This window comes from Nyctereutes procyonoides, unplaced genomic scaffold, assembly GCF_905146905.1.
Source record: "Nyctereutes procyonoides isolate TBG_1078 unplaced genomic scaffold, NYPRO_anot_genome, whole genome shotgun sequence".
Lineage (NCBI taxonomy): Eukaryota > Metazoa > Chordata > Mammalia > Carnivora > Canidae > Nyctereutes > Nyctereutes procyonoides.
The window spans coordinates 14,387,285-14,401,582 of record NW_026575139.1 but is presented as its reverse complement, the minus strand read 5'-3'; positions in this window follow the sequence as shown (position 1 = coordinate 14,401,582).

Here is a 14,298-nt window from a genome sequence, read left to right as displayed (position 1 = left end):
TAGTGTTAATGGGTGTGGCAAAGCATACAAGTGAGGAGGTAAAAAAATACCTTTTTTCCTCTACCCTCCAAAATGATTGCCTGAAATCCTCATATATAAAAAAATGAATATTAAGGGGCAAGCATATATATCTATTAATGCAAGTTTTACATGAACTGACAGCATTCATAAGGAAATGCAGACCTAAAGAAATGTTAAACCGAGCATTTTTATGTGAGGTTTCATGAAAAGTGTAAAGATGTGAGAGGACAGAGTATGAATTTAGCAAGTCTGTAACTTCAGATTCCTGCCTGCTTGCCTTTGTCTTTGAAGAGAAGGATGCCCCTCTCTTCTGTGTCCGGGAGGGTGCCTCTCACATGATGCTTTTATGACCTGCTTCAGGGGGAGGTTTAGAAAACTTTCCAAATCCTTCCTGCACCTGCCATTTCTCAAACTCCTTCAGCTTGAAATAGTTAATATTCCAAAGTATCCTATTTTAGGGTATGGGTCCTGAACCCCATCAGAATCAGTGTTTTGTGGTCACCCACAAAAGGTCTCCTTAAGCTTTACACTCAGGGAACTTAAGTTCTCCAAATAGCTGAAAACCTAGTCACATCATAGATTCATATAGAAAATCCATGGTCCTGATGTTGAATTCCTTATGATGTAAATGATGTTTCATTTCACAGGAGGTAGAAGGAGTAACTAATTTTACTGATAAATGCATTATCCTTTTATAATTTTTTCTATCACTATATTAAGAAGATAACACAAGATTTTATAGGAAACTAAAGTATTTTTTCCAAACACATGTGTTCCCATCTATATGTATGCATCTGGTTCTTTTAGGGCTATAGAAAGCCCTCTTTTTTATAGACATTAGGTCTTGAATGAGTGTGTTGAGTTGGTACTGGGATCTTCTGACTCTAGCCACCTGGATCTTCAAATGTAGCTTGTTTTGGGTTCTACCTTACTGTGTGCATGATTGGCTTCCCCATTGCTTTGTGTTGAATATTTTCTCTACTAGACCCAGCATATGAAGTTATGACCAAATTCTTCCTGTTGCCTGTGTTTCCACAGGGGACAGATCTGGTCAGAGGAGCTCTCTAGGTCAGCTCTAATGATGAGAGTTGGAACAGGATAGGATAAGCTCTAGAATCCAGAAGTTCTAATGGTTTGGAGCACGGACCATACCCTCTCATCCCACCCCCCCGCATAAAGCCTATTTTCCACTCAGCTTTTTCTAACTTTTTTGGTGGTGAAGATTTTTTCTCAAAAAACAAACAAACAAATAAAACTATGGAACAGTAGAGGAAACATACAAAGAACATCGTTAATTGAATCAGAGTGAAGTTTCCCCCAACCTCAACCTTAGTACAGTGAATCCTAAAGTCCTGTGGCTGTTTCATGGAAACCCACCTATCTGTTTTAGCCACATTCTTTTTTATAAATGACAAAATTAAGGCACAGAGTAGTAAAAATGATTTAGTATTTAAATATGACAGGGACAAACATGCAGCTACAACCTGAGCCGTTAGTGGGCTTTCTTACCAGTGCCCATGGCAAACTCCTAGGGCAATTCACAATCTTGGATTTAAAAAAAAAAAAAAAATTCAAAAGTCCATTTAACCCATGAAATTAAGCAAAAGCAGTTAAGAGTTTTTACACATAGTATTTAAGAGAAAGGTTTTACTTTTTTTTTTTTTTCCTGGAGCTTAATTTGATGGGTGAAAGATGCTCTCATCTCAACCTTTTACTTGTAATTAGAAGTAAGTCCATTTTCATGATACTATTCATGCTAAATGGGTCAGTACTTCTGAGGAAGGTTTAGCCCCACATCATGTATTTCTCTGGAGCTTGGTGGTCTGCAGTAATAAGTTCCAAGGAAAGAAATTTAGATGGGATTCCTCTTGATTTAGCCAAATAGTAAATAGCATTTATATAACATACTGACAAATTTAAAACATTAATAACTGAAAATAAAATCTGGTAATTCTCAATGGATTAGAAAATATTAGAAACTGTATTCCAGAGAAGTTATATAATTATGCTGATCACATTTTGTATTCTTATAATTTTATTGGCTTATAAATTATTCCATGTATTTTATCCAATAAAATTATTTAATTGGTAAAAGAAATTACAGTTTGGATAAAGATACAATTTAGCTCACTTTATGCGTTTTGGCATATTATTCCTTTGTGAAATTTATAAATTCCGATGAATGAGGTCATATAAATGGCAGTAGAAAATAAAATGCATCAATATACATGCATATTTAATAGGATTCAGCACATTTCAAGAGCACAAAAGCAATGTGAAGCAGAGGCTTTTTGTAAATATTGAAAAACAGCATTTAAGGAACCATATTTCTAAAGTAATGTTTTCCTACTGTTCTCTGATTCCATACTAAATTTTTTTCTTGCATTTAGTTTGTCATTTGCATCCTAATAATTAGATTCCACTGTTTTTAGGTACACTTGAATAGAAAGTTTAAGATGATGTTATTTATTTAAAACAGTGTCATTAAGATATCACAGATAAATGACGGACAATCCATAGACAAGTAGATAAAAGACAGATGGACAGACATAACCCTATACACTCACAAATACAAACACACACATGAAGCCGTACCTATAGACATTAAATCTGTTTAGGAAAGCACAGTCTCTCTGCACTCTTCCACTACCTTTGTGTTCCCAAATCTAGTATTCTGTGCTCTACACGTACTAACCAACCTTGTTTTTAAGATATTTTATGCTTTTGTATTGTCTGGTCTTTGAACCTACTCTTTCCTTCTGACTAGATTGTCTTTCCTCCTTGTTTGCCTAATCAACCATCCAGGGGAGACATTACTTCCTCTCTGAAGCTTTCCCTAATCTACATTTCAAGAGTTTCTTATTTTCCCCTGCACTGTTCCTGGATTTTAAAATATTTTCACCCATCAGACTTTAGTCAATCATCCTAAATATTAGAAAGGGTCTAAATATCTGAAGTACATCCTAAAGTGGCATCCTCACAGAAGACAGAATGCATGGTATCTGGAAAAGTAATTTCCCCAAAATCTAATTTTTTTTCAATAAAATCTTTCCCACTGGCCATAATAGTAATTTATATTTTTCTCAACTGACTTCACGTATACTAGTATCTCTCTCTTCCTTCTATTTAGTGGAAGTCACTGCCTCTTATGTCCCAGGATAAAACAAAACCATCTACAGGCAACTCCTGGATCTTAACACATTTTTTTTTTTTTTTTATTCATGAGAGACACAGAGAGGCAGAGACACAGGCAGAGGGAGAAGCAGGCTCCATGCAGGGAGCCCGACATGGGACTCGATCCCAGGAATCCAGGATCATGCCCTGAGCCAAAGGCAGATGCTCAACCGCTGAGCCACCCAGGCGTCCCTTAACACATTTTTTTTCTTTCTTTTCTTTTCTTTCTTTTCTTTTCTTTCCTTTTCTTTTCTTTTTTTTCTTTTCTTCTTTTCTCTTCTTTTCTTTTCTTTCTTTTCTTTTTTTTCTTCTTTCTTTCTTTTCTTTCTTTCTTCTTTCTTTCTCTTTCTTTCTTTCTTTCTTTCTTTCTTTCTTTCTTTCTTTCTTTCTTTCTTCTTTCTCTTTATTTCTCTTTTCCTTTCTCCCTCCCACAAAGGGATTTGTATTTTATTATAATTTAACCTTGCAAAGGTTGTCTAAATCCTGCCCTATTTCTTCCCTTCTCCTCAGGTAGTTTAGGTCACCAGGTACTCCTGTACTTCTTTTGGACCTTTTGGTTGCATTTTTGCTTTCTGTCAATTATGTAATCATTTTCAGAAATTCCTCATATAGCTGAGGTATAAAATATGTGAGAGTTTAAAACATGGCAGATGGCTTTTTTCCAATTTGTCATTTGTTTATCATTTGTGAACTTGGTCTAAGCTACTGGCTTTCAAGAAAGAGAATTTCTCTTTTCCCTTTGGAACTTTTGAAAATGTACAGAGGCATCTTTGGTTATCTTGGCATATTGTGAGGGAGATGACGAGTTGTTCAATGGGTATATAATTTCAGTTACACAATGAGTAAAATCCAGAGATCTGCTATACAACATGGTGCTGAGAGTTAATAATACATAATACTTTATATATTGTACATATAAAAATTTAGTAAGAGAGTAGATCTCATATTCCCTGTTTTTAATACACAAAAACTAAACAAAACAACAAAAAACAAAGCACACAATAAGAGAAACTACATAAGGAAACTTTTGGAGGTGATGCATATTCCTGTTACCTTGATTACGGTGATGGTTTCACAGGTGTGCATATGTCCAAACTCATTCAGGCATTAAATATGTGTAATTTTCTATATAGATTACACCCCTTTAAAACTTAAAAGATTGTATCATTTATGCAAACAATCCTATTGGTGTTTGAGGACCTAATGAAACATTCCCGCATAATTAACACTGGATCCTTGAAGTCATAGTGAATCTGTGAATAGATCTAATATAGTCCTGACCAGCCATACACCATTCAAGTACTGAATAGTTTATTTTAAATTTAGTTAATATTATTTTACCTTTTATTACACTGATATATTGTTCTTTTAAAAATTATATGTGATAGCAGATCAAAGTATCATTTTTAAACATAGAAATAACTTTATACAATATTTATCACAAAAAGAAGACTAGACTCCTATGCTCCATCAATATATATATTAATGTTAATGTGAATAGGAATCCTGATTTATGAGAGAATCACATACACATCATATTTTTTTCCTTATGACTTGTGATATTTGGATCTTCTTGAAGAAATTCTCTTCCCTATTGGTTACAATAATATTCACATATATTTTCTTCTATTAACTTTTTACATATAATGCTTAATTCAAATGGACTGTATCAGTATACAAAAAAGAGGTAGATATTTGGTTTGATATATTTTTGTCATGAATAAATTTTCCTAATATCACTTATTTGCCAACAGTTCATACTTTATTCCAAATTTTTGTGGTGCCATCCTATCAGATATTAATTTCCCACCATCCAGGGTCTCCAGAGATCTCTATTTTTGTGATTTTCCATTCCTGCAGGAATGTTTCTCATTTCTTTACAATGTGTTTTGGTATATCACAATATACACTCCTGTTATTTATGAATTTATATCCTTCCTTACAAATTTCAAATGATTTTAGTTTATAAAAAATATCTAGAATAGTACTGAGATTGTTTTGAATTCATACATTTAATTTGTATATATTGATATCTCCACATCATTAACTTGCAATATTCATGAACATATGTATCCCCATTTGTATATAATTCTTTGTTATTTAATTTTTATTCCCCACATGTATATTGTGCCTACCTTGTTAAGTCAATCATTACACATTTCAATACTTTTGTTTTACTGTAAATTATATATTATGTCTTGATTTTTTTTTGAACATTGTCGTTACTTTATAACGACATGAGTCATTATAGTCAATAAATTACATGAGTAATTTTGGGGGGGTTATACAAGAATCTGGAAATCTTGTTGGATTATCATGCACTTGGAATAATTTGTGGTTTTTCTTATAGAATACAATATTGTATGCTTACACTGAGAATTTTATATCTCCCTTTCTATCTATACATCTCCCCTTTTCTCTCTCTCTCTCTCTCTTTTTCTTGGTTGTGATGATAGAGAAGTTCCAATAAACTATTAAACAGTTGATAACTAGTCATCCTTGTCCCTAATCTTAAAGGAAATATATCTAAAGTTGCCATATTAGGGGCAGCCTGGGTGTCTCAGCAGTTTAGTGCTGCCTTCAGCCCAGTGCCTGACCCTGGAGACCAGGGATCAAGTCCCATGTCAGGCTGTCTGCATGGAGCCTGCTTCTACCTCTGCTTATGTCTCTGCCTCTCTGCCTCCCTCTGTGTGTCTCTCATGAATAAGTGAATAAAATCTTAAAAATAAATAAATAAATAGATAGATAGATAGATAGATAGATAGATAGATAAAGTTGCCACATTAAGTTTAGTCTCTGTTGTATGTTTTCGGAGAATAACCTTCATCAACTTAAGAAAATACACAAATACACTTTGATTCTTCTTTGATATTTTCTAGCAAATTTATTCATTCATTCCTTCACTCATTGATTCATTCATGGTTAAGAGTACTGGCTCAAGGCAAACTGTCTGAGTCCAATTGTGGGCTATTATAATCAAATGTGTGGCTTTTTATCTTCTTTAGCTATTATGTAAATATAGTTAATGATACTTTCCCCACACAGATTTTTGAGTGCTGAATGAATTAACTAACATATGCAAAGGTCTTAGAACAATACCTGTCACATGGGAATGCCAACTAAGTACTAAATATTATTTATTGAATTTGAGGATATCTTATAACTTATTCAAATATTTTCATATGTGCATAATTTCTTTCCTGGGACTCAGTATGAGGATTTTTCGGTTACTTACATATAATCTCCGTATCTCTTAAGTTTTTTTTTATCATTTTCTCATCATCTTCTGACTGCCCGACTAAAATTCTCTTACAAAATTTTCTTGCTCACTAATTTACATTTCTTTTCTGAATACTCTGGTCCTTTGTGTTTTTAAGTGAATACTTATACGTGTCCCCAAATTTAACATTGTTTTTATGTTTAGAGTTTTTATATTTGGAAGTACAAGGATTATTATTTATGTTGAATTTGTATATCTCCTTAACTCTTATTTTAACAGTAAAACTTTTTTTAAAACCTAAAATACACAAAAGACTATAAGTTTTTATAAAATGTGTAAAGAATATCATAGTAAACGGCTATATATATGTTCCACGTAATGTACATCTTCCAACTCATGTAGAATACAGAGGTACTGAATCTATTGAAGCTACATTTACTTTCTTCTGTGATGTCACCTCTTGTTTCAGTGGTAAGTTTTGTGCTTGCATTCGTTGTTTGATATCTTTTGTTTCGTTTTGGTTTTGATTTTTTTTAAAGATTTTATTTATTCATTCATGAGAGACACAGAGAAAGAGAGAGAGAGAGAGGCAGAGACCATAGGCAGAGGGAGAAGCAGGCTCCATCCAGGGACCTGGATTCGATCCCGGGTCTCCAGGATCACGCCCTGGGCTGAAGGCGGCGCTAAACTGCTGAGCCAACTGGGCTGCCCTGTTTTTGATTTGTACAAGTTCTTAAACAACATAGTCTCTCATTTTGAATATTTCGCATGCCTGGCTGGCATATGTCTTCTACAATGACTTGCTTATTTTGCTATTATATTTGTGAGATTTGTTCATGCTGATATATGTGGTTCTAGTTCGTTTGCTTTCACAACGTGTAGTATTTTATTATAGTAACCCACCACCTTTCATTCTCTTCTTAGGTTAATAGACAACAGAGCTTTTTCACAAAAACAATTCAATTATAGACATTCCTATGCATGCCAACTGGTACATATTGTTGCTACTGTCTTTGCAACCTCCCTAACTCTGGGTATCACAGTTTTTTTCTTTGTATTCCAATATGGCAGGAATAAAGATGACTTTCCCACGGTGTTGAGATTCCTTTTTTTACTGTGGAATACCCAGTAATGCCTTTTACCTGTACTGTGTACTTTCCTTTACTGTGAAATACCCATCTATGTCTTTTACCCCTGCTTCAACTATTCTGTGATTTCATCCTACAAATCTACAAATCTTTGGTACGTATTCTTGTTGCTAAGTCTTTTTTAGTAATTTTATCCCAAATATATGGATACGGTTTACAATTTATTTTTTGAACATTTTTAAATGATACATTTTTGCTGCACAGTTTTAATTTTATTTCAATCTGCTTAACATTTACTGTTTCTGAGTTCATACATATATTTCTCAAAATATCCTTCTAACATTTAAACTCAATTTATAATAGCATTCTGTACAATAATGTCACTGAATTCACTTTTGAAAGAATAAAGTCAACAAAAGCTTTGCTCTCAGTTCTTGAACAGAATACAAAAATAAAGCCATTAGTGAAATTAACCAACTTTCTCTTTAAAATATATGACCCTAATATAAATATGGAAGAAATTAACTGGTTTTAAATCACTTCTGGTAATGGAGCCAACACTTCATAGCTATTTCTTCACCTTTTATATATAAACTCAGATTAAAAAGTGAATAAAATTGGGATCCCTGGGTGGCGCAGCAGTTTGGCGCCTGCCTTTGGCCCAGGGCGCGATCCTGGAGACCCAGGATCAAATCCCACGTCGGGCTCCCGGTGCATGGAACCTGCTTCTCCCTCTGCCTGTGTCTCTGCCTGTGTGTGTGTGTGTGTGTGTGTGTGTGTGTGTGTGTGTGACTATCATAAATAAATTTAAAAAAAAGGTGAATAAAATTAAGCAGGACCACAGCTTTAGATCTAAATGAAAAGTCATGCTGTAGAGAGAAATATATGTCCTTACTGTCTGCATCTATACGTATATTTGGATACAATCTTATATCAACTACTAACTTTTAAAATAGAGGACAATGCTTCTTTAACAGATTTGTGTCTACTAGTTTTCATGTACTCAGTGGCATAGTGAATACCTTCCATGGTGAATGATAAATGCCAACAAATACTGGTGTAAGTTACACATTCATTTTCAACTTTCTTGAAAGGCTAGAATTAAGTCCTCAGTTTTCATTAAATACCAGCATTAACTTTTGAGTTCATTCTTCCTAACAGATTTTTTCCAGGTCCTCAAGAAACACTACTAAACAAGTTTAAAAAGTGGTTGTAGATATTTGCTATACAATAATTGATAACACCACTGTAGCAGAAACATTCAGGCTACTCTCTGTATGTTCTAGGGTGGGACTGGTCAGGCTCCATTTCACACATGTGTATTCCATGTACACCCTACTCATAATTTCTCTTGTTTCTGCTGACCCAAACAGTGAATGAGTGATGGCTCTGTAAATCTTATAAGCCACAGTTCAGGCCACTGCACATCTAGCTGGTACATTAAATATCGAACAGGAATGGTCTAATACTTCTCTCGTAATTGTTCAAAGCCTGAAAGAATTAGGTTTCCCTAAATGCACTTCAGAATACACTTGATTTCTTTTTTCTTTTTTTTTTTTTTTTACACTTGATTTCTTAATGAAAGCTCATCTTGATGCAATGGAAATGGAGGTACTATTTTTCACTTGGAAAGGATTGGGAAAAGGAAAAGAATGCAGACTCTATGTGGCTAGATTTCAAATTTAAGCATGTGTTAAAATAAAAACCATTTACTTTATGTGTGTTTACTATTAGTTGAATACATGGCAGAGTCTGGAAGCACAAAGTAGAGGTCTACCAAAACTCTCCTGGCTTATTTCAAAGTAATAATTAAAAAAAAAAATTTTTTTTTGTTAAAACAACAAAGACCAAAATTGGACAGGAAAATACATGATCACGTATAACCTAGGCTGTCCCAGGAAAATGAGGAGATAGAGGTCATCTTGTCTGTAAGTTTCAATGCTTATCATTTTACTTGCGTACTAATCAAATGTATGCTGTTCTGTTGGGTACAGGTGTAAGTGGTATAGTATTATCTCCAATGTCATGAGTTCTTTTTTTTTTTTCATTTTTTTCACTTTAGTTTGTGTTTAAGATTCACCCATGTGAAGCTAAGGATCCTATATGTTGGCTAATTGAATTAAAAAAAAAGAAAAAGATTTACCCCTGTTGTTATATGGGCATTTAATGCATTACTCTTAGCTGATGCCTATGCTTCTTAACAATACCACAGTAAACATCTTTAATTGGATCCTCCTGTGGACATATGTGAGCATTTATTTTACAAGTCACTTTGAGGCATTGTAAATATCATTCCTCATTCCACTAATTCAATGACCCTGTTGTATAGTTGGACAGATACCTTGATTTTGATCTAATCAACATGTCGCATTTCCCATGTGATGCCTTAGATTTTGTAATTTTGAACTTTTAAGATGCACTTCCTCACTCCTAACTCACAAAATTATTTGTTAATAGTTTGTTAATGTTATAGTTTCACCTTTTATACTTAAACTTTTATCCTATCCAAATCCTTCATTGAGCAGGGATCAAGTTCTGCTTTGCTTTTTTTTGTTTAGTTGGGTTTGTTGTCTCCATGTAATAGGCCATATTTTCAACACCATCTATTAACAGTCCTTCCCTTCCTCACATCTTGGAATTACTTTCATCATATAAGTTTCTATTATATAAACACTGACTCTGAGATCTCTGTATCTTCCATTTTTCTATTTACCTAATAATTCTCAAAAACTACAACAGTTTGTGTTTACTGTTAATATCATTTAAAGTATGTTGGTATCTGATAAGACAAATCTTTTCATCAGCCTTTTTTAGTGAAATTCATTCAATTATTTGTGGACTTACATTAACTCATTTAATATTTTAGTGCAACTACTAATTCTTTAAAAATATTTGACTGGATCACATTATATTAGTATATTTTGGGAAGAATTGGCCTCTGCCTTAATTGAGTTGTCCCATCCATGAGCAAGCATGATCTTCCCATTCATTCATTTAGAACTTTTTATTGGGGTTTATATTTTTTCTCTATAGAGACTAGTATATACTTAGCTAATTATTACTTGCTTTCCTTGGTGTTAAGTTAATGTAAATGCTACCTTGTTTTTATAATTCTTCATTGGTGTTTGATGATGTAAAGAACACTCTTGACTTTCTAGGCTGATTATTTACTTGATAAAATTGCTGGACTGTCTTATTGGTTTCAACAGATTATAGAGTATATTAATTTTTGGAAATAGATGATCATAAACATTTTGCAAATAAAAACATATTTGCTGCTTCCATTCAACACATATGTATTACTAATGTTTCTTTTTTTTTTCTTTTCAATGACATTGTCTAGAACCTTCAATACCATGTAAACAGCAACATTGATAAGGACAATTTTTCACTTGTTCTTGATAATAAAGTTATCCAGCTAAAGATTTTTCTCAGGTGTAAAATATTTTCTGTCATATAGAAATTAAAGAAATCCCCTTTGATCCTTGTGTGCTAAGAGTTTTTATTATAAATAGTGATTAAACTTTACCAAATTAATTTTGGTCATTGATTTTGAAAATTATGATCTTTTTCTCTTAATTAGTGTGATGAATTACATTGATAATACTTCTGTTTGATACATCCTTGTGTTCCATGCATACACTTATTTGATCACATATTTGAATTTAAATAGCTAATATTTTATTTAGGATTTTTGTCATTTACACACTTAGTTAAAAAGTTAAATGGAGGGTGCATAATTTTTTATATTCCTTCAACCTCTTTAAATCTAACACAATCCGTCCCCATTTTGTCACACACTTACTTGTCATAGAAGACCTTGGACTACTTGTTCTTTCAGTGGCCCATCTTTTGTTCTGACACTCTTTAATTTGTTTACCAAAATATATGTAAACACACACAGAAACACAAATTAAGTGGAAGTTTTGTCACTGTCTGAGCATGATTATTTCACCCTCATAAAATGAACTGAATAACTTTTGCTTCTTTCTTTCTTTCTTTCTTTCTTTCTTTCTTTCTTTCTTCTTTCTTTCTTTCTCTTCTTTCTTTCTTTCTTTCTTTCTTTCTTCTTTCTTTCTTTCTTTCTTTCTTTCTTTCTTTTTCTTTCTTTCCTTTATTTCTTCTTTCTTTCTTTCCTTCTTAACAATTTATTTGTTACAGAACTGAAGTGTTTCTTAAAACTCAAATATCCTCTGGCCCTAGAGATTTGGGGGTGGAGTAGTCTTCAACAATTATTTAAAATTTCTGATTTTGTTATTCAAGGTCTTTATTGCTTTTTGAAAATATTTTGTATTTTCTATTAATTTAAACAATTTATCTGATTCCAAGTCACATTAGTTATATTGTTCCACAATACTTTTTGATGTCCGTTGTGTATATATAGTCATTGCCCTTTTGAAATCTGAACATTAATTACATGCATCTTCTTTCCTTTTTTCTTAATCAGTCTTGTTAAAAGTATGATTAAGTATATAGAGACACAGGCACACATGGGTGGCTCAGTGGTTGAGCATCTACCTTTGGCTCAGATCTTGATCCTGGCATCCTGGGATGGAGTCCCACGTCAGGCTCACCATAGGGAGCCTGCTTCTCCCTCTGCCTGTGTGTCGGCCTCTCTCTCTGTGTCTCTCATGAATAAATAAATAAAATATTTTTTAAAAAGTACATATAAGAACTTACCATTAATAAAAGGACTTACTATTAATTTGATTAAATTTATAAACTACCTTTAATCTCTATTTTATTGAACACTACATCTTGTTGTTTCCTTTTGGGAAGGATTTGCCCCCAAGTCAAAATGTTTGGCTTATTTTTAACCTGTTCTATTTCATGTTTCTTTTTAATTTTCAAAATTTTATTGTATTTAAATTCATTTAATTAACATAGAGTGTATTATTAGTTTCAGAGGTAGAGCTTAGGGATTCATCAGTTGCATATAACACCCAGCGCCCATTTCATCAAGTGCCCTCCTTAACGCCCATCACCTAGTTACCCCATCCTCCCACCCCCCTTGCCTCCAACAACCTTCAGTTTGTTACCTATAGTTAAGAGTCTCTTATGGTTTGTCTCCTTTTCTGATTTTGTCTTATTTTATTTTTCTCTCCCTTCCCCTATAATTCTGTTTTGTTTCTTAAATTCCACATATTAGTGAAAAAATATGATAACTGTCTTTCTCTGATTGATATATTTTGCTTAGTTACCCTCTAGTTCCATCCACATCATTGAATTGGTAAGATTTCAATTTGATAGCTGAGTAATATGCCATTGTATATATACACCTTTTTTTTTTTTTTTAATCCATTCATCTGTCAATGGACATTTGGGTTCTTTCCAGTTTGGCTATTATGGACCTTCCTGATATAAATACTGGGGTGCAGGTGCCTTTTCAGATCACTACATTTGTGTCCTGTGGATACTTAGGGTGCAATTGCTGGGTTGTAGGGTAGCTCTATTTTTAACTTTTTGAGGAACCTCCATACTGTTTTCCAGGGTGGCTGTACCGGCTTGCATTTCTACCAACAGTGTAAGAGGGTTCCCGTTTTGCAATGCTGTCACCAACATCTATTTTTCCCTCACTGTTAATTTTAGCCATCCTGACTAGTGTGATGTGGTATCTCATTGTGGTTTTGATTTGTATTTCCCTGATGCTGAGTGATGTTGAGCATTTTTTCATGTGTCTGTTGGTCATTTGTATGTCATCTTTGGAGAAATGTCTGTTCATGTCTTCTGCCCATTTCTTAACTGGATTATTCATTTTTGGGGTGATGAGTTTGAGAAGTTCTTTTAAATCCTGGATATTAACTCTTTATCTTATAAGACATTTGTAAATATCTTCTCCCATTATGTTGTCTTTGGTTTTGTCTACTGTTTCTTTTGCGATGCAAAAGCTTTTTATCTTGATGAAGTCCCAAATAGGCCATTTTTCCTTCTGTTTCCCTTGCCTTTGGAGACATATCTAGCAAGAAGTTGATGTGGTTGAGGTAAAAAAGATTCCTGCCTGTGTTCTCCTCTAGGATTTTGATGGATCCCTGTCTCACATTTAGGTCTTTTATCCATTCGGGGTTTGTTTTTGTGTATAGTGTGAGGAAAAGGTCCAGTTTCATTCATCTGCATGTGGCTGTCCAATTTTCCCAACACCATTTGAAGATACTGTCATTTTTCCATTAGATATTATTTCCTGCTTTGTCAAAGATAAGTTGACAATAGAGTTAAGGGTCCATTTCTGGGTTCTCTATTCTGTTCCATTGTCCATGTGTTTGTTTTTGTGCCAGCACCATACTGTCTTGATTATTATAGCTTTATAATACAGCTTGAAGTCTAGAATTGTGATGCTACAAGCTTTGGTTTTCTTTGTCAACATTCCTCTGGCTATTTGGGGTCTTTTCTGGTTCCATACAAATTTTAGGATTATTTGTTCCAGCTCTGTTGAAAATGTTGATAGTATTCTGATAGGAATTGCATTAAATATGTCTATGCTCTGGGTAGCATAGACATAACAATATTTGTTCTTCCAATCCATGACCATGGAACATTTTTCTATTTCTTTGTGTCTTCTTCAATTTCTTTAATAAGTCTTCTATAGTTTTCAGAGTACAGATCCTTTACCTTCTTATTAGGTTTATTCCTAGGTAACTTCTAGCTTTTGGTGTAACCTTTTCTATTTCTTAATAAATATATTTAAATCTTTAAGGTTTTGTAAACACTGGCTTAACTGAGTTTCATAAATTATGATGTGTAAAATTTAATTTAATCCTAATTGTCTCTTAATTATGCCTTTGAATACATTTAAAACCA